Source organism: Canis lupus, chromosome 25, assembly GCF_048164855.1.
Source record: "Canis lupus baileyi chromosome 25, mCanLup2.hap1, whole genome shotgun sequence".
Taxonomy (NCBI): domain Eukaryota; kingdom Metazoa; phylum Chordata; class Mammalia; order Carnivora; family Canidae; genus Canis; species Canis lupus.
In genome coordinates this window covers 10,840,044-10,866,361 of record NC_132862.1, presented here as the reverse complement: position 1 = coordinate 10,866,361, position 26,318 = coordinate 10,840,044, and the positions used below count along the sequence as shown (strand labels likewise).

Genomic DNA, 26,318 nt, shown 5'->3' with positions numbered 1-26,318 from the left:
TTTCAACTGTTGCTTAAAATAATTTCTAAGGAATGAATTTCTAGAATCATGAATGCTTGGAAGAAGTTTCTAGAGAAAAAAACTCAAGGATTGCTTAGCCAATTTCAATTCTAAAGCATAAAGCACAAAATATAATATATAAAGTGAGTTAATCTTCCACAAAGGAGGAAAATGTGTCACAAAGAATAAAGGCTACAACCAGATACGGACTAAGGACCGAGGGTTGAAGTTAGATTGGAAGCTCATATTTCCTTTTCTCCATTTATCAAATCAAGTCAATTCCATGTGTCTGATTTCAGGAAATTAAGAAAATTCAAGACAAATTAGAATAATTTCCTTTGGGAGAGAAAATCTTTGAGCCAGAATGTAGCTAGCAAAGGGCATATTTTCAAGTCCAAGGTCTGGCACTTACAACTACACACAATTCTAATCATATACATGCTAGTAACAAGGAAGGGGTTCAATCTATTTCATAATAGAGGTGATATAAGTTATTTATTGATTCCTGATGAAATCGCCTACAATATTTTCCTTTTGCTCCATTGGAAAGGACTGTAATTACATGGAAATCCATGATAATGTATTAAAGATCTCATGTCGCTGCTCTATAGAGCACTTAGAATGGAGTAACATTACGCCACACACAGCAATTAGAATGCAACTAATTAGTGTCACTTACTGGGAGAAGCAACTGATTAATTATGTTTAGACATTGCTGCTGAGAGAAAACTCAGAGCCTACAGCTTCTAAATTGCATGCTCTGCCATTCAGCTAATAGAACACCTCTGCTAGCTCCATAGTGACTGTGTATTTAATTCAGCCTCACTCTCTGGCTGATACAGGCACCCCTGAAGTTCTGCACTAATGCTATGTTCATGAAACAACCATACATCAGGATTACAGTGTACTTTTCCCTCTATCGCATTAGGAGAGTAATTAGTGAGGCAGCTGCACAGCTACAAACTTCCAGGCTCAACTCGGTGGGCAGTAATATATTTCATCGTCATAGAAACAATATCCTAGCACCTTCAGAACATCAGTTTGGAAAATGAGAATTGCTCAAGGAGTCAAAGGAAGAGATGTGAATACTTTTGTCAGCTTCTGTGAAGCTATTATAGCAAGAAAGCATTTTGAAAAGGGCCCAATACCTCATGCCCAAATTTTGCCAAGTCCTCGTTTACTCTCAGATATCTAGTCCTGCTTCCCTAAATTGAATCTGATAATTGCCTCTTCTCGATCATCTCCATGTTTATGCCACACCAGGGTGGGAAGTGAGGCCAGATGGTTATTTGAAAGTGTCTCAGCCTGGTTTGCAGAGTTTCCTTGAAGAAAAAGCTGCTAAACACCAGAATCAAAACAACCACAATAGAAGGACAAATATGCTCCCAGGAGAAACAACTAAGGAATTCTTCAACATAAATCATATAGTTAAAAATAATTATTCAAAAGACTAAATCTACTCCATTACATTTCTATTTAAATCTAAAATTTGTTCCTACGGCTGCTAGGGAGACCATTCAACTCCACTTCTGCTGTGTGCAAGAGCAGCAGAGGAGGATCCAAGATAAGCATCCATTCCTTCCATATCCATTGAGTTCTATCTACAAAGCATGGGGTGAGTCCTAGAGCCTCTCTTATGAACTGGGCCTGACCCAAAGAGGGAGGACCTCACTGGTCTGAATTTTTAGGCTGACAATTTATAATATCAACTGCTACATCCTCTCTTTTTTAATTCTTCCTTTCTTCTCCCTCTGGCACTGTCCGGTTCCAGGTTTCTGGTGGCTTCCTTCTATACTATCAATTATTATAGGCCCATCATCTCCTATTTTAACATGTAGAGGATTTATGTTGGAATATTATTAAAATGCAATGTAGCTATAGCTAACAATACTGTATAGTATACTTGTAATTTGCTAAAAGAGTGTATCTTGAGTGTTCTCACTGAAGGAGGAGGAGCGGGAGGAAGAGGAAGGCAAAAGAAGAAGAAAAGAGAAAATGGTAGCTATGTGAGTATGTTCATTAGCTTCATTGTGATGATTATTTCACAATGTGTATCAAAACACCAAATTGTACACTCTAAGTATAAACAATTTATCAGTTACACCTCAATAAAGCTGAAAAATATGCAGATTCTGATTGTGTAGGTTTTACATTTGGCCCAAGGTTCTGTGTTTCTACCAAGTGCCCATGTCCTGTCAATGCAGCTGGCTGCCAACCATGCCTTGAGTAGCAAGCTTCTACGTGATCTTATGTCTAGTTTCTCCCCTTCTAAAACACCCTTAGTATTACATTTGGATTAATTTCTTTGAAGTTGTATTTTATGAAATGTGACACCAGAGTTTTCTATAGTAGAATCAGATCTTATTTCAGACCTGATTAGTCATAACTTCTTAGAATGACATCCCCGAATCTGCATTTTTTAACAATCACCACCATGGTTCTCATGTACCCCAAAATTTGAGATTTGCTATTATAAGGTAGAATCCAAATCAAGTTATTTTCTCTTTCTAAAACATTTTTAATGGTCTCTTACTGCCTACTGAATAAAACTCCAAGTTTCTTATCTGACATTCAACTTTTTGCATTTTCTATTCCCCATGACTTTGCCATGCCAGTTCCACATATTTAGAAAGAGAGAAACTGACATAATAAAAATGGTAATAACTATCATTACTGAATACCTCATTTATCTCATTTAACCCACTGAAATCTCATCATTCATGTGTAATAATTTATCTCATTTCACTCTCTTAACCCTTTGAGGGAGGTAATATTTCTTGCTCTTTACAAATGACAAATCTGAATATCAGAGACAGTGGCAGGTTTATTAGTGTGATGGATTAAAAAACTCATGTTGTTTTCAGTCTCCCATATTTCTAAACCTGGAAAGTCACCTGAATGTGCTTTATAAATGTTTCACTCTCAAATAATCATTTGTATAGCAAACAATTAGCAAAAAGTTAGGGCCATTTCTAATGCATACAATGAATGTTGGACATATATCCTAGGCAAAAGGAAGAGTTTTTTTGTACTGATGAAGCAAAGTGTTTCTACTTCTCCCTTTTCTTTCTAAAACTCTATTAAATTCTGCTTGTAATGTTCTAGCTCTCAGAATAACTCTCCAGACTAGTTGCAATAGTCTTTATAAAATATACAGGCCATGAATCCATTGTAAAAATTTAAAACCATCTGTGTATTGTTCATCTAACACAGAACATATTTATTTGTATACCTCATGTACATTCCATTGTCATAGAATATCAGCTAATCATAAAGAGCTGTTGGTGAATTTAAAGTAATATTTAGTATTGTTTACAAAAGACATTACTGGATAAACATAAAAACTATTTTAATATGAGACATGAGACTGAATTTGGCCAGTTGTTACATTAGCACTTTGTAAATGGAGTGTATAAATCAATCATCAAATGGCATGTATTAAGACTCACAAGCATATGGTGCTATTTGAGGCATTGCATGAATAAAACAGACACATCTCTGATGTCCATCCCTAAAATAGAAAATGTGATATGGCAGAGGAAGAACAAGAATAGTTTTGCATGCCTTAATGTAATTGTCCCATTTGTCATTGGATTAAGGAAAAGAGAGGACAATTTAACACAAAACATTACTTTCTGTGGGAAACAGGGATTGGGAGATTCAAAGAAAAATTTTCTACTAGTAATCTAATTTTTCTAGTAATCTTAGAAAATATGTGTGTCTGCATATTAAGTGGATGTCATTAGTATCAAGTTAAGGATTTTTCAATGGTAAGCTAGTGTTCTGTTTTGATTTTCAAAATAAATTAGGAAAGCAAATCAATAAGAAGATCGGAAATTATTTCTTTAATACCATATAAATAAAACCAAATCATCTTCTGTAATCCAAAAAGAAAGAATCCTCACAAGTATCTTTTTAATTTTTAATTGAACTATAGTTGATACAGATTATATTAGTTTTAGATTTACAACATAATGATTCAACAATTAAGTGCTTTATGAAATGCTTGCCATGATAAGTGTTGTACCATCTGTTACCATCTAAACTTATTGCAGTATTATTGACTATATTCTCTATGCTATACTTTTTATCCCTTGTGACTTATTTTATAAATGGAAGTTTGTACCTCTTAATCCTCTTCACCTATTTCACCCATCCCTCCAACCTTACCGTTGGCAACCATTAGTTTGGTTCTCTATATTTTTTAGTCTGTTTCTCTCTGGATTTTTAGATTCCATATATGTGAAATATTATATTATTTGTCTTTCTCTAAGGATACACTCTAGGTCCATCCTAGTTGTCATAAATGACAGGATCTTATTCTTTTTAGAACTGAGTAATATCCCATACACACACACACACACACACACACACACACACATCATCATCATCATCATCTTTACCCATTCATCTATAGATGAACACAAATTGCTTCCATATCTTGGCTATTATAAATAATGCTGCAATAAACATAGGGGAGCATCCTCCCATGAATTTTAATGACAAGTCTGGTCAACTAAGTCACAGTCTCATATCTGAATGTACACATCAAAAAATGCAAGTTATATGTAACATCATAAAACATATGGGGTACAACAGTAAATTAAAAGTAACAATGATAAAAACCAAAGAAACAGTTACTATACTACTGCTAGTTTAAATTATTTTCTACCTTCTTATTAGCCATATTGCATACCACAGGTATGCATATCATACCATATTGCAAAGCTGAGAGGCAATATGCTCATTTCTTAAAATATTATGCTGCTCCTTATAGTTCTAATATTGTTCTAATATTCCATATTTGTTTTTCCATAGAATCTTCTTATGAGTATTTCACCTTAATGAAAAAAGAAAATGAGTTTAAGCCGCTACTTTAATGGCTGAGACATAGTTCATTATTTTAAAACTGCAGAGTAAAACTTTCCACGTAAAATATTTTTTGGACATTTGACTAATGCTTTAGACTCAGGATTTTTTAAATTCAGAAACAACATATCCCTGTATGTCTATCCCCTCTATAATAGAACTTATTTACTCTAGAAATTGAGAAATTTATTAGCATCCAGATTTTCAGTCACTAAAATAAAAAATTCAAATATATATGTTAAAATAGCATTAAATATTATAGGTCCAAACCTATTAAGATTCTTTGTTATCCAAGAATAGGCTATTGAAACAGGTTATCTAAGCATGAATCGTAACCTTCCTTAGAGGATACCCACTCCCTCTCCTGTTCCAGATCTAGCTATTTCTGTAACTCATTCCTGATAATTAGGAATATGTCTGTCAAGTCACTGACAAAGATGATCCAGCCCCATCATTCCTTCTTATTCAAAGTAGTGAGTTTTCTCTGGCCATAGATATTAAATTTCACAACTAATAAAAAATATCTATATTAAAAACAATACCCCCAATTTCTATTTTTCTAACTATATGTGCCCTATTGAAGCCAGGTACTACCTTCACTCCCCGCCCCCAAATCCATAGACATCCATCACTTCTCTCTAAATCTTTAATCTGTCCTCCCTCCTCTTTTCTTTCTGTCTCCGTCCCTTTATTCTCACCTTCCTTTCTTCCTCCCTCACATCAACTCATACTCCTTTTAGATTTTAAATATTTGATGATATCTTTTTTGAAAACTGTCCACCACTAATAATTTAACAGCTGATTGTAATTGTCTCATAATTGTACATGGACCTATAAGAAATCCTATTCGAATAAATTGACTTTTCAAGCTGACAGCTCTGGGCCATCAAAATTTATTTTGGTTTAAGGCATCATTCTTTAGAGGAAGACCATTCAGGAATTTGCCATTAAAAAAAATAGAATTAGGAAATCATGTTAACATGTGAAAAGGAACCAGAAGACTATTCTCTTTGCAATTCTTTCCACTTTGCTACAAATGTATGTGTACATATAAATGAATATAATGACATATAGCGTGACCTGCATGACAGTAGTCATGAAAGTAATAGTCAACTTAAGATATCAGAACCTTGGTGGCCATTTAATAGAGTCTGACAGGAATTATAATGGTATCCACACATGTACTCAGTTCTTATTCACCCTGAACCCCACTGGAAGTTACTCTTTCCAAACAAAATACATAGAATATTATTGTAGTAGCTTTCAAAGTATCAGGAAAGGACAGTCCTATTGCTCTTGAGTGACTTGCAGCAGTCATTTTGTATTATGAACATCCTTGGAACTATCTCTGAGAAAGCCTAAAAACTTTTGCAATCATAAAAAATAAAAAAACCTGATACAGAGAAATAACTCCTCTGCTATGGAACAGAGTGGGACCCAAATAAATAGACAAGTAATTTGGAAAATAAGAGACAAGACATTTGCACTGGACCAGCATAGATGATGCAAATTCATATGAAAACTCTACTATATATTATTTATAGGTTGTTTTATTTATTTATGGTTCCAATAAGAGCATGGACTCTAGAGTAAAACAGTCTTAATTTAAATCAATTCCCCACTACTTATAGCTCTGTGACCTTGGACAAATTTCTTAACCCCTCTTAGCCTCCATATCCTCATTTTTTAAATGGAGATATAGAGGCAAGATGGTGGAAGAGTAGTGGTCTTCCTCTTGTCCCCTAAATATAGCTAGATAACTTTCAAACCATCTTGAACACCTATGAATTCAACCTGAGATATAAAGAAAGAACAGCTGGAACACTATAAAAAAAAGTGACCACTTCTTGCAAGGTGTATTTTGCTTGGGTTGTGGTTGATATTTTTGACTCTCCTCACTCATATAGCCATTCTCCACTGGACAAAATGACTAGAAGGAAGAATTCACCACAAAAGACAGGACTATAAGTAATACTGTCTGCCACAGACCTAATGGGTATGTATTTGAGTAAAATGTCAAAGGTAGAATTCAGGATTATAATTATAAAATTACTGGTGCCTCTTGCAAAAGGCATTAAAAGATTCTAGACCATCTCTTACTGCAGAAGAGATCTAATCAGGCCAAAATTAAAAATACTTTAATGGAGATGCAGTCTAAACTGGATGCAGTAACAGGTAGGGTATCTGAGGCAGAAGAGAGAGTAAGTGACTTAGAAGACAAGTTTATGGAGAGAAAGGAAGCTGAGGAAAAGAGAGAAAAACAACTAAGAGCCCAAAAGGAGAGACTATGAGAATGAAGTCATATGTTGAGAAAGAATAACATCTGTCTTATTGGGATTCCAGAGAATATGGGGAGAAAGAGAAGACCATAAAGTATGTTTGAACAAATCATAGCTGAGAACTTCCCAAATCTGGGGAAGGAAACAGGCATTCATATTCAAGAATAGAGAGGATCCTCCAAAATCAACAAAAACTGATCAACACCTTGACATATAACAGTGAGGCTTGCAAATTTCAGAGATCAAGGGAAAATCCTAAAAGCAGCTCAAGATAAGAGATTACTAATTTATATGGGGAGAAATATCAGATTAACAGCAGACCTCTCCACAGAGACCTGGCAGGACAGAAAGTGTTAGCAGGATATATTCAGGGTACTAAATGAGAAAAACATGCAGCCAAGAATACTTTATCTAGCAAGGCTTTCATTCAGAATAGAAGGAGAGATAAAGAGCTTCCAGGATAGAAGAAACTGAAAGAATATATGACCACCAAACCAGTTCTGCAAGAAATAGTAAGAGAGACTCTGTAAGCAAAGAGGGAGCCCAAGGAAACAATCTGCAGAAACAGGGACTGAATAGGTAATATTATGACACTAAATTTATATCTTTCAATAGTTACTCTGAACATGAATGGGATAAATGATCCCATGGGATAAAAGACACAGGATATCAGACTGGATAAAAAAGCAAGACCCATCTATATGCTGTCTACAAGAGACTAAATTTAGACCTAAGGACACCCCCAGACTGAAAATGAGGAAGTGGAGAAATATTTACCATTCAAATCATCCTCAAAAGAATGCTGCGGTAGGAATCATGATATCAGATAAATTAGATTTCAAACCAAAAATAGTACTAAGAGATGAAGAGGGACACTATATCATACTTAAAGGGTCTATTCAATAAGAAGACCTAGGAATTATAAATGTTTATACCCGTAATATGGGAACAACCAATTATATCAACCAATTAACAATTAAAGGGACACATAGATAATAATACATTAATAGTAGGAGGCTTCAACATGGCACTCTCAGCAATGGACAGATTATCTAAGCAGAAGAATACCAAAGAAAAAAGGGCTTTGAATGACACTAGACCAAATGGATTTCACAGATATATACAGAACATTCCATCCTCATACATCAGAATATACATTCTTCTCAAGTGCACATGGAACTTTCTTCAGAATAGACTATAGACTGGGTCACAAACCAAGTCTCAACTGATACTAAAGGTTGGAATAATTTCCTGCATATTGTTAGACCACAATGCTTTGAAACTAAAACTCGATCACAAGAAGAAATTTGGAAGGAACTCAAGTGCTTGGAGGTTAAAGACCATCCTACTAAAAAAATGAATGGGTCAACCAGGAAATCAGAGAAGAATTAAAAGTTTCACACAAACTAATGAAAATGAAAGCACAACTGTTCAAAATCTTCAGGATATAGCAAAGGTGGTCTTAAGAGGGAAATACGTTTCAAAACAAGTCTCCCTCAAAAAATTGGAAAAATCTGAAATACATGAGATAAACTTACACCTAAAGGAACTAGAGAAAGAACAGCAAATAAAGCCTAAACCAAGCAGAAGAGGAGAAATAATAAAGATAAGAGCACAACTCAATGAAATAGAGACCAGAAGAACTGTAGAACAGATTGACAAAACCAGGAATTTTTCTTTGAAAGAATTAAAAAGATAGATAAACCCCTACCAGACTTATTAAAAAGGAAAAAAAAAAGACTCAAATCAATAGAATCATGAATGAAAGAGGAGAAATCACAACCAATACCAAGGAAATAGAGATGATTTTTAAAATGTATTATGAGCAACTGTATGCCAACAAATTAGGCAATCTGAAAGAAGTGGATGCACACCCCAAAACCAACAAATCACCAAAACTTAAACAGGAAGAACTAGAAAACCTGAATAGACCAATAACCAGAGTGGAGATTGAAGCAGTCATCAAAAACTTCCCAAGAAACAGAAGTCCAGGGCCAGATGGCTTCCCAGGGGAATTCTATCAAACATTTAAAGAAGAAATAATACTTATTCTACTAAAGCTATTTCAAAAGATAAAACTGGAAGGAATACTTCCAAACTGATTCTATAAGGCCAGCACTACCTTGATACCAAAACCAGACAAAGACCTCACCAAAAAGGAGAATTACAAACCAATATCCCTGATGAACACGGATGCAAAAATTCTCACCGAAATACTAGTCAATAGGATCCAACAGTACATTAAAAGCATTATTCACCACAACCAAGTGGGATTTATTCCTGGGATGGAAGAGTGGCTCAACATTCATAAATCAATCAACATGATAGATCACATTAATAAAAGACAAGAACAATATCATCTTCTCATTAGTTGCAGAGAAAGCATTTGAGAAAATACAACATCCATTCCGGATGAAAACCATTCAAAGTATAGGGATAGAGGGAACATATCTCAATATCATAAAAGCCATCTATGAAAGGCCCACAGCAAATATTCTCAATGGGAAAAACTGAGAGCCCTTGCCCTAAGATCAGGAACATGACAGAGATGCCCACTTTCACCACAGTTGTTCAACAGAGTACTAGAAGTCCTAGCTTCAGCAATCAGACAACAAAAAGAAATAAAAGGCGTTCAAATTGGCAAAGAAGTCAAACTCATCCCCTTTGCAGATGATATGATATGTATATAGAAAATACAAAGATTCCACCCAAAACTGCTAGAATTCATATAGCAACTTAGCAATGTGGCAGGATAAAATCTGCACAGAAATCAGTGGCATTTCTATACACTAACAATGAGACTGAAGAAAGAGACATTAAGGAATCAATTCCATTTATGATGCATCCAAAACTGTAAGGTACATAGGAATAAACCTAACCAAAGAGGTAAAGAATCTGCACTCTAGAAACTACAGAACACTTTTGAAAGAAATTGAGGAAGACACAAAAAGATGGAAAAACATCCCATGCTCATGGATTGGAAGGATAAATATTTTGAAAATATCTATGCTACCCAGAGCACTTTACATATTCAGCTCAATCCCTATCAAAATACCATGGTCTTTCTTCACAGAGTTGGAACAAATAATCTTAAGATTTGTATGGAACCAGAAAAGATCCCAATGGCCAGATGAATGTTGAAAAAGAAAAATCAATGCCGGGGGCATTACAATGCCGGATTTCAAGCTGTATTACAAAGCTGTGATCATCTAGACAGTATGGTACTGGCACAAAAACAGACACATAGATCAATGGAACACAATAGAGAACACAGAAATGGACCCTCAACTCTATGATCAACTCATCTTTGACAAAGCAGGAAAGAATATCCAAGGGAAAAAAGTCTCTTCGATAAATATTGTTGGGAAAATTGCAGAGCCACATGCAGAAGAATGAAACTGGACCATTCTCTTACACCATACACAAAGAAAAACTCAAAATGGATGAAAGATCTAAATGTGAGATAAGAATCCATCAAAATCATAGAGAAGACAGGCAACAACCTTTTTGAACTTGGCCACAGCCACCTCTTTTAAGACACCTTTATGAAAGCAAGGAAAACAAAAACAATAATGAACTATTGAGATTTCGTCAAGATAAAAAGCTTCCGCATGGTGAAGGAAACAATCAACAAAACTAAAAGACAACCTTCAGAATGGGAGAAGACAAAGAGCTAGTATCTAAAATCTATAAAGAACTTATCAAACTCAACACCCAAGAAAAAAACAATCTAATTAAGAAATGGGCAGAAGACATGAAACAGACATTTCTCCAAAGAAGACATGGCCAACAAGCACATGAAAAAATGCTCCACATCACCTGCTATCAGAGGAATACAAATCAAAACCACAACGAGATACCACTTTACACTGCTAAGAATGGCTAAAATTAACAAGACAGGAAACAAATGTTGGCCAGCATGTGGAGAATGGGGAACCCTCATGCACTGTTGGTGGGAATACAAGCTGGTGCAGCCACTCTGGAAAAGACTGTGGGGGTTCCTCAAGAAATTAAAAATAGAGCTACCCTACAACCCAGCAATTGCACTACTCAGGTTTTACCCTAAATATAAGATGTAGTGAAATGATGGGACACCTGCACCCCAATATTCATAGCAGTAATGTTCACAAATAGCCAAACTGTGGAAGGAGCCAAATGTCTTTCAACAGATGAATGGATAAAGAAGATGTGGTCTATATATACAATGGAACATTACTCAAACATCAGAAAGGATGAATACCTACCATTTACATTGACATGGATGGAACTGGAGGGTATTATGCCGAGTAAAGTAAGTCAATCAGATAAGACAATTATCATGTGGTTTCACTCATATGTGAAGTATAAGAAATAGTGAAAAGGACCATAAGGGAAGTGGGGGAACTGAGTGGGGAAAAATTAGAGAGGAAGACAAACCATGAGAGACTCCTAACACTGGGAAACAAAGGGTTGCAGAAGGGGAGGTGGGTGGAGGGATAGGGTAACTGGGTGACAGGCACTGAGGAGGGCACATGATGAGATGAGCACTGGGTGTTATGCCGTATGTTGGTAAATTGAATTTGAATAAATTTTTAAGAAAATAAAATGGAGATAGTAATACACAGTACCTATAAAATTGAGAAGCATAGATGCTATTATGTGATTGTACTTCATTTTTAAACTTTGTACCCCTCTGATGAACTTCTGGAGTTTGTTAAAAGTTCAGGTTTATTCAATGAAAAAACATCATCTGAGACAACACATCACAGATGTATGTGCAGACTGATGGGAATGAATCAATATACCACATCCATTGTAACTTCACACAGCACATTGAACACATATACTATAAGAGCTATATGTCATTTATAATGTCTTTTCCAGACAGTAGGATACCTCTGTGTCTCATAGGTGGTTTGTAAAGGTTAAATGGGTTCAGGTGTTGAAAGTGCTTACATATCAAGGCCATGGTGAGCATTATGTAAGTGCTAGACATTATTGTAATTTACATAGAAGGATGGACTTAGTTTTATTCCTAATTGTGGCTTTAATCTTTTTTTCATTCTATAGGAAGTCACACATTAAAAAACCTCTCCAGATGGCACCAGTGGTTGAGCATCTGCCTTTGGCTTGGGTCATGGTCCCGGGTTCCTGGGATCAAGTCCCACAATGGGCTCCCTGTGGGCAGCCTGCCTCTCTCTGCTTATGTCTCTACCTCTCTCTGTGTGTCTCTCATGAGTAAATAAATAAAGTCTTTTTAAAAATAAAAGACCTCATCAGGACTCGTTATACAAGTGTATATGGACTGGTATATCCACTGACTTTTGCAATTGTCATTCTAGGGGCCAGAATGGTAGATCACATGAATGGTTCATTTTATATAGTGCTACCCTAACCAAGCATATTTTCCTCTGGGTATCAAATATGTTATCATTGTTTTTTTTTTAATTTTTATTTATTTATGATAGTCACAGAGAGGGAGAGAGAGGCAGAGACACAGGCAGAGGGAGAAGCAGGCTCCATGCACCGGGAGCCCGACGTGGGATTCGATCCCGGGTCTCCAGGATCGTGCCCTGGGCCAAAGGCAGGCGCCAAACTGCTGCGCCACCCAGGGATCCCAAATATGTTATCATTGTATAAAATACCACTTTCTATTAAGATGATAAAAAAACAGAAGTTCTGTTCCTTTAAGTAATACTCTTTCCAAGAGGCATTTAGTTGCTTGTTCAAGGAAAGTAACTTCTAAGCTGTTAACCAGAGAACCAGATGAATTATCCATTGTCTATCGGTAGACTCTGTTACATTATCCGGAGTCTATTGGTAGACTATTACATTAGTGATACAAAGTGTTATTAAGCAAACCATTATGTATTAGGTATACATAAACACATGTGAGATTTATTATGTATACCTAAACACATGTGAGATTGCCTTCAATCATACTTTTAGAAGGTTCCTCAAGGTGTAAAACAGGTAAAGAATGACCAAGTCTTCAATGAGTGACCTTTATAGCTGCAAAAACCACTCCACCCTGAATCAATAAAGGCAAAGAGGTCTGGAAGGCAAAATGGACAAAAGCATGACTGGACTACAGGTCAACCTGGCATATGTAGGACTCTACCTTAACTAACATGGTCTTTAATTATCAGGGATAAGCTGTTTGTGGTGAGTTTTATAGTGACTAAAGAATAATTTTTTACTTTACTATGTATCTCCAGAGACTTATCAGAGGATGTAGTGAAAATGTTAAGTCTAGCTAAGTATAAAGCTTGTCTTCCAAAGCACATCCTATGGATAATCTCCTTAGCCTTTCTAAGGAAATAGCCACCTAAATTCAAAGTTTGAAAATCTAAACACCCTGCATTCTAAATACCTGTCTTGGAGATGTATAGGGCATATTGATATCAAAGGGTCTGATAAATTTTATTGTGGAGAAACCTAATTTTGTGTTACTCAGAAATTTCCAATAATATTTGACAATGGAAAATCTCTGTTCATTTAACAAATTTTTATTTATTCATTGTTGTTCCATGGAACAGGTTTGGAAAATACTGCTGTAGAAGAGAGCTTGCAGAAGTCTCCTTTAATCACTGAAGGAACACCAATGTTCAGAACAGCGGGAACTAATTAATACTGCCTTAGCTGCCTTCGCTTCAGTTCAGAAATGATCCAAGAATCATTGTTCACCTCAAGCCTTTCCTTCCTTTCAGCTGCTACCCTTCATATCATGCTCATTTGGCTTTGTGCCTAGATGCCACTACTTTTGCTCAGTCTCTTGGGACTGAAAACTTGACTTCAGACTTTCAGATTGGAAGTTCCACATGGAAGGAGCTTGGAAATTGCATTTTGTCCTAACAACAAGAGCTAAACAGACTGAAAAATGAGCTATTCCTTGGTTCCATAAGAGGGAGAAAACACAAGGCAAACTGCTGCCCCCATGGTTGAAGAGTCAGACAGAAAAACTGAGAGTAATGGCTTAGCAGAGCAGAGACCCAGGAGCAGAAAACTTCACCAGAATCAGTGCTGGGGTAAGAAAATCTGATCTGTAATTGATAAATTGCTGGAGACTCAGTGTGGACAAGTTGGAGAATGAAAAACTCCAAAGGGACCCAGTCATAGAGAGGTCCCTTCAATATTGAGATTTATTTCCAGGAGCTAGACTAGATTTCCATAGTAAATATCAGAGAAAAGTCACCTCCAGTTTCTGAAAGGGGAAGAGGAAAAGAAACCATTCTGAAATATGCCAGAGAACTCCATTCTCCACAAAGCCTCTCATCAGGGGAAACTAGTTAACCAGAGCCTAACTTTCTGGGGTATTATCAGAGCCTAACTAACTAATCTGGGAAAAGAAATACCTGACTACAGCTAGCTCTAGCTTTCCAAGGGGGAGCAACTCCAGACCACTCTAGCTATCGCATCCTACCTAAAGTGGGGGCAGGGGGGTAGGTACTGAGAAACACTTGTGAAGTTCACAGTCCAAAGGCATAGCTCACTAAAAGACTGAGACCTAATCATAGGACTATTAATGTTTCCCCTTCCCCATACCTCACCACTACATTGCTAAAAGCCTATTTACAGCAGTTCCTTTTCCTAGCACATCATGTCTGGCTATCAAGAAAAAAATCACAAAGCATACAAAAGACAAAGTACAATTTGAAGAGGAAAAACAAGCATCAGAACCAAACATGTCAGGGATGTTGGAATTATCAGATAGGAAATTTAAAGCCACTATAATTAATATGCTAAGGGCTCCAATGGACAAAGACAGCATGCACAAACCAGATGGGCAATGTAAGCAGAGAGATGGAAATTCTAAAAAAGAACCCAAAATAAATTCTAGAGATCCAAAACACTATAACAGAAATTTTTTAAAAAATGCTTTCGGTAGGTTTATTAGACTGGACATGACTGAGGAAAGAATCTGAACTAGATAATATACCAACAGAATACTTGAAAACCAAAAAGCAAAAAGAACAAACATGGAAAAAACAGAATATCCAAGGACTGTGGAATAACTATGAAATATGTAACATACATGTAATAGGAATGCCAGAAGGAGAAGAAAGACAGAAATGAAAAGAAGTTTGAAATAATGACTGAGAATTTCCCCCAAATTAATGTCAGATACCAAGACACACATCGGGGAAGCTCAGAGAACACCAAACAGAATAAATGCCAAGAGAAAAAGAAAAAAACTGTATCTTGGCATATCATTTTCAATATATAGAAAATCAAAAATAAAGGAAAATTTTGAAAGAAGCCAAAAGAGAAGAGGGTAAAACACCTTAGAAAGGAACAAAGATGAGAATTGCATCTGATTTCTCCTCAGAAACCATGCAAGCAATTAGAAAGTGGAGCAAAATATTTAAAATATTAAGAGAAAAAAACCCATCAACCTAGAACTCTGTACTCTGCATAATTATCCTTCAAAAGTGAAGGAGAAATACTTTCTGAAACAAAAACTGAGGGAATTTGTTGCCAGTAGACAAAGGAAAAAAAAAAGAGCATTGAAGCTGGAATAAGTGAGGTAAAATAAAACCTTTACTTTTCTTATTCTTAGTTGATCTGACAACAGTGTGTGTGCGTGTGTGTGCACACGCGCGTGCACTTATATATAAGTGAAATGAAGTATAGCAATGACACAAGGAACAGGAAGAAGGAATTAAGATTATCTTGTTATTATAAGCTATTGACTCTACCCATGAAGTGATATATTTTTATTTGAAAGTGGACTTGAGGGCTGCCCTGGTGGCTCAGCGGTTTAGCACCACCTTCAGCTCAGGGCCTGATCCTGGAGACGGGGGATCGAGTCCCACGTCGGGCTCTCTGCATGGAGCCTGCTTCTCCTCTGCCTGTGTCTCTACCTCTCTCTCTCTCTCTCTCTCTCTGTCTCTCATGAATAAATAAATAAAATATTTAAAAAAGAAAGTGGACTTCAGGGGGTGCCTGGGTGGCTTGGTCAGTTAAGTGTCTGCCTTTGGCTCAGGTCATGATCTCAGGGTCCTGGGATCAAGCCCTGCTTCTCCCTCTGCTGGTCCCCCTACTTTTTGTGTCAAATAAATTTTAAAAAAAGAAAGTGATGCACATGAGAAAATGCTCTGCATCACTGGCCATCAGGGAAATACAAATCAAAACCACAATGAGATACCACCTCACACCAGTGAGAATGGGGAAAATTAACAAGGCAGGAAACAACAAATGTTGGAGAGGATGCGGAGAAAAGGGAACCCTCTTACACTGTTGGTGGGAATGTGAACTGGTGCAGCCACTCTGGAAAACTGTGTGGAGGTTCCTCAAACAGTTAAAAATAGACCTGCCCTACGACCCAGCAATTGCACTGTTGGGGATTTACCCCAAAGATACAAATGCAATGAAACGCCGGGACACCTGCACCCCGATGTTTCTAGCAGCAATGGCCACGATAGCCAAACTGTGGAAGGAGCCTCGGTGTCCAACGAAAGATGAATGGATAAAGAAGATGTGGTTTATGTATACAATGGAATATTACTCAGCTATTAGAAATGACAAATACCCACCATTTGCTTCAACGTGGATGGAACTGGAGGGTATTATGCTGAGTGAAGTAAGTCGGAGAAGGACAAACATTATATGTTCTCATTCATTTGGGGAATATAAATAATAGTGAAAGGTAAAATAAGGGAAGGGAGAAGAAATGTGTGGGAAATATCAGAAAGGGAGACAGAACGTAAAGACTGCTAACTCTGGGAAACGAACTAGGGGTGGTAGAAGGGGAGGAGGGCGGGGGGTGGGAGTGAATGGGTGACGGGCACTGGGTGTTATTCTGTATGTTAGTAAATTGAACACCAATAAAAAAATAAATTAAAAGAAAAAGAAAGTGGACTTGGATTAGTTGTATATTACAAATTCTAAGGCAACCACTAAGAAACATTACAAAAAGAAGTATAACCAATATGTTAAGAAAGGAGACAAAATGGAATCACAGAAAATGCTTAGTTAAAACTACCAAAGACAGAAAAGAAGGAAAGACAGAAATAGAAACAAAGGACAACAAATTAAAAAAGAGTAAAAGTATGGTAGATATTAATCCAACTATATTAACAATCCCATTAAATGCCAATGGTCTAAATGCATTAATTAAAAGAAACAAAGTGTATCAAAAAACATGACTCAACTATTTATAAGAAACCCACCTTAAATATAAAACTGCGTTAAAAAAAAAAAACTGCGTATAGAATAGAGGTACCTGGGTGGCTCAGTTGATTAAGCATCAGACTATCAATTTAGGCTCTAAATTGATAAATAAATCTAAATCGATAAATATAAATTTCGATCTAAATCTAAATCTCAGGATCATGAGATCAAGCCCCATTTCGGGCTCTATGCTTGGTGCAGAGTCTGCTTGATTCTCTGTCTCCTTCTCCCTCTGCCCTTCCCCTTGTTTGTGCTCTCTATCCCTCTCTAAAATAAATAAAATATTTTTTAAAAAATACATATAGAGTAAAAGTAAATGAAGAAAAATATACCATGTTAACACTAATCAAAAGAAGGCAACTATATTAATTTCAGACAGAGCAGTTCTCAAATCAAGGAAAATTATTGGGCATAAAAGAAAGCCATTGCATATTGACAAAGGAGTCAGTTCTCAAAGAAGACATAACAATCTTTAATGTGTGTGTGCCTAACAACAGAACATCAAAATGTGTGACACAAAAACTGAAAGAATTGCAAGGAGAAACAGATGAATACATTATCACAATTGGAGACTTTAACACCTCTCTTTCAGAAATGGGCAGATCCAGCAGGAAAAAAACCAGTAAGGACATGATTGAATTCAACAGTACTATCAATTAACTGGATATAATTGATGTCTATATACCACTTTATCCAACAGCAGCAGAATACACACCTTCAAGTTCACATGGACATTCAAAGGACATTCACCAAGATAGATCACATTCTGAGCCATGAAAAATGCCTTAATAAATTCAAAAGAAGTCATACAAGGTCTGCTCTCAGAACATGATGGAATTAAAATGGAAATCAATAATAGATAACTTAAAAATCCCAAAATACATAGTGATTAAACCATACATTTCTAAATAACACATAGGTTAAAGAAGAAATCAAGAGAAATTAAAATATATTTTGAAATGATACTGAAAAGAACTGAAAATTAGTAGGATGCAGTGAAAGTAGTGCTTAGAGGGAAACATAACATTGAATGCATATATTAGAAAAGAGGAAAGATCTAAAATTAATAGTCTAAATTTTCATGTAAGATAACTAGAAAATAAGAGTAAATCAAATCCAAAGTAAACAGAAGAAATAAGAATTAGAGAAGAAATCAATGAAATTAAAATCAGGAAATCAGTAGGGATAATCAACAAGCCAAAATGTTCTTTGGAAAAAAATCAGTAAAATTGAGAAGCCAGCCTAAGGGAAAAAAAGAGGACAAAAATTCCTAATATCAGAAATGGAAGAGGGGATATCACTACAGACCCTATGGATATCAAAAGGATAGTAAAGGAATACTATGAACTCTGTCCCCATAAGTTTAATAACCTAGATGAAATGGACTAATTTTTTAAATACAAAATCCTTAAAAGACAAAAATACACATAAGATTAAATATCTGAATAGACCTATATCTATTAAAGAAACCAAATCAATAATTAATAATCTTTCAAAAGAGAAAGTACTAGGTAGGCCCAGATGGGTTCACTGATCTACCAAACATTTAAGGAAGAAATTATATCAATTCTCTACAATCTCTTTTAAAAGATAGAAGCAGAAAGGATACTTCCTAACATTCTTTGAGGTCAGTGTTATCTCAGTACCAAAACCAGACAAAGATATTACAAGAAAACTACAGACTACTAGATCTCAAGAATATAAATTCTCAACAAAATATGGCAGACTGAATTCTTAAAAGGTACAAAAACAATTATATATCACAACTAAGTGGGATTTACCCCAGGTATGCAAGATTCAAAAAAATTCAAAACCATTAGCAGACTAAAAAGGGGAGAGAATCACAGGATCTTATCAATAGAAAAAAAAATTATTTGATAAAATCCAATGCCTATTCATGATTAAAAAAAAAAAAAAACCTCAGTTGAGTAGGAATAGAGGGATACTTTCTCAACTTGATAAAGTCTAGCCAAAACAAAAACAGAAAAACAAAACCCTATAACTAACAATATGCCCTATGGTAGGCAATCTGATGCTTTCCCACTAACACCTAATACAAGGCAAAGATGTCCTCTGTCACCACTCCTTTTTAAAACACCATACTGGCAGTCCTTACTAATGTAAGGAATGAAAGTTATACAGATTAGGAAGAAAGACAAAATAGTTGTTTTTCACATACGACATGATCATCTATGTAGAAAATGCACAAGATTCTACCTCCCCCCCCCAAAAAAAAACCCAAAAAACAAATACAGGAGTTCCTCAGTGGCTCAGTTGGTTGAGCATCTGATTTTTGGTTTTGTCTAAGGTCATGTTCTGAGGGTCATGAGATCAAGCCCCACATCAAGCTTTGTGCTCATTGAAGAGTATGCTTGTGATTCTCTCTCTCTCTCCCTCTGCAACTCCCCCCCCACACACACACACACACTCTTCCTCTCTTAATAAATAAGATCTCAAAACAAAACAAAGCAAAACAAAAACAACTTCCACCCTCTGCTGGAACTAATAAATGATTATAGCAAAGTTGCAGGATGCAAGTTTAATATACAAAAGTTACTCACATCCCTGTAATATCAACAATAAATACATGGAATTTAAAAATACAAAAGTAGAATTATAATATCATCCAGCAATCCCACTTCTAAGTATATGTCCAAAGAGAATGAAAACCAGATCTTGAAGAAATATCTTCATACCCACAGTGTAGCATTATTCACTATAATAAAGATATGGGAACCTAAATGTCCACCCACAGATGAATGGATAAAGGAGATGATACACACACACTCCCCACACATATATTAATAAAGATAGAAATGTAAATAAATATTCAAATCTGAGCATATGTAATATATTGTATACAATATATTCATATATGAATATATGGATATTATTAAGCTATGAGAAAAAAGGAAATCCTGCCATTTGCAAGTAACTTTGTTGAATCTTGAAGGCATTATGCTAAGTGAAATAAGTCAGAAAAAGATAAATACTATATGATATCATTTGCATGTGGAATCTAAAAAAGCTAAACTATGAGGAACAGAGTGGAGTGATGGTTACCAGGGACTAAGGAATGGAAAAAATGGGGAAATGCTGGTCAAAGGAAATAAACTTCTGATGTGGAAACTAACAAATTCAAGAGATTATAGCTGATAATACTGTAATGTTCACTTGAACATTTCTAAAAGAGCAGATCATAGATGTTCTCATCACAAAAAAAGAAATAGAAATTATGTGCCAGGGTGGAGGTGTTAGTTAATGCTATGATGGTAATCATTTTGCAATACATAAATGTATCAAAGCAACACATTGTAGAACTTAAACTTATATAATGTTATATGTCAATTATATCTCAATTAAGCTGGAAAACCCCCCACAATACTATTTACATTAGCATCCAAAGAAATGAAAACATTTAGGTATAAATCTAACAAAACAGGTAGACAATCTCTACAAGGAAAACTAAAAAACTCAGATGAACAAAATCAAAGAACCAAATAAACGGAGAGATATTCTATGTTCGTAGACAGGAAAACTCAATATGGTCAAGATGTCAATGCTTTCCAATTCAATCTATAGAGTCATTGCAATCTCAATCAAACTCTACCTGACTTCAAGACTTAGGATAAATCTATAGTAATCAAAACCGTGTAGTATTGGGGAAATAACATAAATGAATCAATGCAGTGAAATTGAGAGTCCAGAAGTATACCCTCGTTTATATAGTCATCTTATCTTTGACACAAAAACAAAGGCAATACAATAGAAGATCGCCTCTTCAACAAATGGTGCTGGGACAATGAGACATCCAGATTGAAGAAAAAAATAGAAAGGAAGGAAGGAATCTAGACACAGACCTGACACCCTTCACAATAATTAACTAAAAATAGCTCAATGGAAAATGCAAAAACTTTAAAACATCTAGAAGATAACATGAGAGAAAATGTAGATGTCTTTGTATATGGTGTGCCTTTTTAGATACAACACCAAAGACGTGATTCATAAAATAAATGATTGATGAGCCAGACTTCATTAAAATTAACAACTTCTGTTATGTGAAAGACAGTGCCAGCAGAATGACCAGACAAGCCACAGACTGGGAGAAAATATCAGACACAACTGATTAAAGGACTGTTTATCCAAAATATACAAAGAACTCATTTTTTTTCTTAAAGATTTTATTTATGTATTCACGAGACACACAAGGAGAGAGAGAGGCAGAGACATAGGCAGAGGGAGAAGCAGGCTCCATGCAGGAAGCCCGATGCGGGACTCGATCCCAGGACTCCAGGATCACGTCCTGAGCCAAAGGCAGATGTTCAACCACTGAGCCACCCAGGTGTCCCAAAATATACAAAGAACCCTAAAAACTCAGCAATAAGAAAATAACTCAATTTAAAAAATGGACCAAAGACCTTAACAGATATCTCACTAAAGAAGATACACAACTGACAAGCATATGAGAAGATGTTTCATTTCATATATAATCATGGAAATGCAAATCTAAGCAACAATATGTACCTATTAGAATAGCCTAAATCCTAAACACTGACAATACCAAATGGTGGTGAGGATGTGGAACAATAGGAATACAAAATGGTACAGCCACTTTGAAAGGCAATGTGATAATTTCTTATAAAACTTAACATTCTCTTACCATGAGATCTCCATTGTATTCCTTGATATTTGCCCAAAGGAATTGATAACTTATGTGCACACAAAAACCTGCACACAAATATGTTTATAGCAGCTTCATTCATAATTACCCAAACTTGGAAACTACCAAGATGTCTTTCAGTAGGTGAATGGATAAATAAACTGTGGTATATCCAGACAATGGAGTATTATCCACTCCTAAAAAGAAATAAACTATGAAGCCATGAGAAGGCATGGAGAAACTTAAATACAATTGGAGTGAAAGAAGCCACAAGGAAGGAACCCTAAAGTAAATAACAAGTGTTATTTAGGATGTGTCAATGTAGGTTCATCCTTGGTAGAAAATGTACCATTCTGGTGAATGATGTTGATAAAGTGGAAGCTATGCTTGGGGGGGTGGGGTGCAGGCAAGGGGTAAATGGGAAATCTCTATACTTCCTTTTCTATGCTTGTTAATTTAAACTGTTCAAAAAAAAATAAGTCACCAAATAATAATAAACTAAAAAATTATAACCTTGACCTCAAACTACTTTTGAAATATATTTTGGCTGATGAGAATCTGCTGGCAGTCTAGTTCTTGACCCTTTACAGGTAACCTGTCTTTTCTCTCTGGTAACTTTTAAGATTCTCTTCATGCTTGACGTTCTGGAATTTCATTATGATGTAAGTGCATGTAGATTTGATTCATTCATTCATTCATTCTTCTCTTTATGTACTATTTCAGCCTCAAAAGTTAGGGGTTTTTTCTTCCAGTTCTAGAAATTCTAACCATCATTTCTTTGACAGTGTCTGTACAATTTCCCATATCCTCTACTTCTGGAACTTTTCTTAGCAATACATTGGAACTCTTCCATCTAACGATCATGTCTCCAATTTTCATATTTTTCTTCTGTTTCATTTTGGGCAAATTTTAGGTACTATCACATTGTTTCTGTGACTAGATCCAGTCTAGAATTCCTATCTGTTGAACTCTCCAATCCAGGGGCTATAGTTTTTATTTCAAGGATTGCTAAAGGGTTATTTTTCATATTGATCTGACCTTAATTTATAGCTATTTATATTTTATATTTTATAGTTATTTTTCTATCTTTACCTGTTTGAGGATTAACATATATTTCAGTCATTTTAAAATTCCCTATTATTTGCATTCTACCAGTAGTGAATATAGCACTTTTTTTTTTTGCTAATTTTATTACTTCTCTTTCTTAATGTTACATTTTCTATATGTAATTGGAAGATTCATGTTGAGGCCATAATAGTGGAAATTACTTACCATTCACTTTCTCCAAATGCTCCTTCTGTGCCCACAGGTGGATTTTTGTCCCATGATAACACTGGAGAAATTGTAAATTTAGTGGCTGAATCAGCAGGTGGTTTGGCCCAGGTCTGTGCTGCTTCTTCAGCCACATCTGCTCATTCCAGCCACCTTCAAAACCACAGCCCCAGGCAGCAGTCACAACCTTCTTCCATCTCTTCAAGGGTAGAAAAGTCCTACCCTAGCCCCAGACTTTCTTTCATGAACTTGGATCCAGTTCCTCAAACTGTGTGAGATGTTTCTTGTCCTTGTTATTCTGGAAATATCTAATTCCCAGGGTCTTTTGACCTAAGATCCAGCAGGCCTATGGCTTTTTTTTTTTAATTTTTATTTATTTATGATAGTCATCAGAGAGAGAGAGAGAGGCAGAGACACAGGCAGAGAGAGAAGCAGGCTCCATGCACCTGGAGCCCGACGTGGGATTCGATCCCGGGTCTCCAGGATTGCGCCCTGGGCCAAAGACAGGCGCCAAACCACTGTGCCACCCAGGGATTCCCAGGCCTATGGCTTTATTCTCCATGTAGCTTGTTTCTGTTCTTTTCCTGGTTCACAAAAACTTTAGCTTAAAGTACATATATATTTTTTTGGTTTTGTTCTAGTATTTTATCATTGCCATATGTTTGTTTGGGGATGGAGAGCATAAATTCATAGTACCACCATGACCACAAATTTTTGAAAAATTCAAGACTCAATTTTAGTAAATGCAAAGTTATTCCCCCAAATAAGATCACTCGATAATCCATATGCTGTATATAATTAGTATGCACCTGTGGTTGTTACTGTCAGGTTTACGATGAATGATAGAAGGTATCTAAAATAATAATAGTTTGTCCTTTAGAACAATTTAGGAAAAGTCAAAGTTGTTGAACAATATTCCTTTATTCAAGCATCTTCATGTGTCATATACTATAAACATTTATATCACTTTTAATATTTTAGTCTATTCTTAGTCCCCAGACTTAATTCTTAATGCTTTAATGCAAAGTTTCTAAATATGTTCCTTGAATATAGCCAATCTAACAAAAATAATTTCCTACAACCAATTTAAAAAAGGCTTCCCAAGAAACAGAGTCAATTATGAGTAGAAAAATCAGATTGAAAAGTAGCATTCTTGATTTCTTGGGTAGTCGTTCTACTGGTCATTTCATCATCATGGTGTGCAAAGGTTATGTTCTACCAAATGATGGGAGAAGAACAACATAATCAGAAGCCAATATCTGAAGACCTAATATAATGCAGGAGCTTTTGAAATTATAGTCTTCTAAGCTTGGATGTGGGTGGCAGAAAAGTTCAAAGCTGCATCCATGGTTACATAATTAAGGGTATATGATTATCTTAAGAGAAGAATCTCCAAAGAATATTCCAAGGGGTCTGTACTCCATTAATTGTAAAAGCCTGACAAAAGTGGTTAGAGGGATTTTTGGCTCTGTTAATAACTGCTGGAACTTTGTCAGTTTATGTGTAATGTATATGTCATTGTTCTTGCATAGTGAGCAATTGGTTTCTCAATGCCATCTGGCATTTTTTGGCTAAACACAGATGCAACACCATAAGGTGAAATACCAGCAGTGAGAAATAATAGTTTATATTTATCATAATGTACTAGCACAAAACCAGAAGCCAGTGACTGCTTAATGTTCCCAAAAATCTGTCTTAATGTTTATTGTTTTTGTTTTGCTTTTGCTTTGTCTTCTTTTTGGTGTCAGTAGGCAATGAAGTGGTTCAGCAATGAATGGATTTTTGTGAAGAAAAACAGAATTTTAACAGACCCATCTTTGTTTTTATAATTAACACACTTTCTTGAATTGGGTAAATGCATGGATGCAATTGTCTAAAACATGTTTTTGGAAACTTTTCGTTCCCTTTCTGATCATATAGCCAAGAATTGATTATTGGCATCAGAGATACAATGATGAACAATGTGCTCATGAAAACTCTATGTGGCTTCCAGTCAAATACCCTAAAGTCTTTTTTTCTTTTTTCTTTTTTTTTTTGAGAGAGAGGAAGGGAAGAAGGGAGAGCGAGAGAAAAAGAGAGGGAGAGAACACACACCAGTGCGGGCGTGGGGAGGGTAGGAGGGAAGGGCAGAGGAAGAGGAGAATCTCAAGCAGGCTCCACACCCAGTGCTGAGCCTGCTGTGGAGCTCTATCTCACAGCCCTGAGATCATGACCTGAGCCGAAATCAAGAGTTTGATGTTTAACTGACTGAACCACCCAGGTGCCCCTACACTAAAGTCTTTTTTGAAGGTGACTCCCAGTTGCTAGCATTTGAAGATCAAAACATTTTAAAAATTTGGAATCATGATTGTAGTTTTGAGGAATCAGAAACTTATTTTCATTTCCTAGAGTCAATTAAAATTCTGTACTGAAAGAACTTGGCCTGTAGCTTTTATAATGGAAGATAATGAGTAGATGTAATCATATATTAAAACCCAATTTTTTTAAAAGACTATTTATTCATGAGAGACACAGAGAGAGGCAGGCAGAGACATTCTTGTGTGATACCTAAATTCCATCAAGATTCAGGGAGACTTTAGCAACCAGGTGGTGAACACATTTCACCCCCAAACTTCATCATTCCCTGACTTTCTTAGTTCTAGCAAGATTTGCTCTGTCCAATATGGTAGCTACCAGTCACATATGGCTACTGAGCATTAGAACCAGGGCTAGCTCAAATTAAGATGTGCTAAGTATAAAATACACCATGATTACAAATGAAGGTAAAATACCTCATTATGATTTTATGATATATACTGTTATATATTCACTATATATAATATTTTGGATATATTGTATTATATAAAATATATGATCAAATTTCATGTTTATTACTTTTTAAAATGTGGTAGTAGAAAATTTAAAATTAGATATGTGACTCATTATTATATTTGTTATGGATGTTACTATTCTAGAGTTTCATCTCCATTCTCTCCAAGCCATCCTCTGGATCTTACCGTGCAGTTTAGGGTAACAATTTCTCTAGAGAAAGCTTAAACTCTAATAATCCAAGTTGTAATCAATAATAATTATACGATAAAGTGTGT

The 26,318-nt window shown here is 35.7% G+C and overlaps 2 long non-coding RNA genes across 8 annotated transcripts in view; one reads left to right on the top strand and one right to left on the bottom strand.

Annotated features, from left to right (window-relative positions):
- The window catches only part of LOC140617250 (uncharacterized), a 132,093-nt gene that overhangs the window by 64,738 nt on the left and 41,037 nt on the right, over nt 1–26,318 (bottom strand). Inside the window, exon 1 of one of the 2 annotated variants that reach the window (XR_012017477.1) lies at nt 680–805. The exons of the other annotated variant lie outside the window; for it this stretch is intronic. This is a non-coding gene — a long non-coding RNA (uncharacterized lncRNA). Of the gene's footprint in view, nt 1–679; nt 806–26,318 lie in introns of those variants that run through there. 2 annotated transcript variants of the gene reach the window in all.
- Nucleotides 1–26,318, top strand: part of LOC140617249 (uncharacterized) — a 326,911-nt gene that overhangs the window by 284,644 nt on the left and 15,949 nt on the right. For 5 of the 6 annotated variants that reach the window (XR_012017474.1, XR_012017472.1, XR_012017476.1 and 2 more), the window contains one exon: nt 13,667–14,155. The exons of the other annotated variant lie outside the window; for it this stretch is intronic. This is a non-coding gene — a long non-coding RNA (uncharacterized lncRNA). The remainder of the gene's footprint in view (nt 1–13,666; nt 14,156–26,318) is intronic. 6 annotated transcript variants of the gene reach the window in all.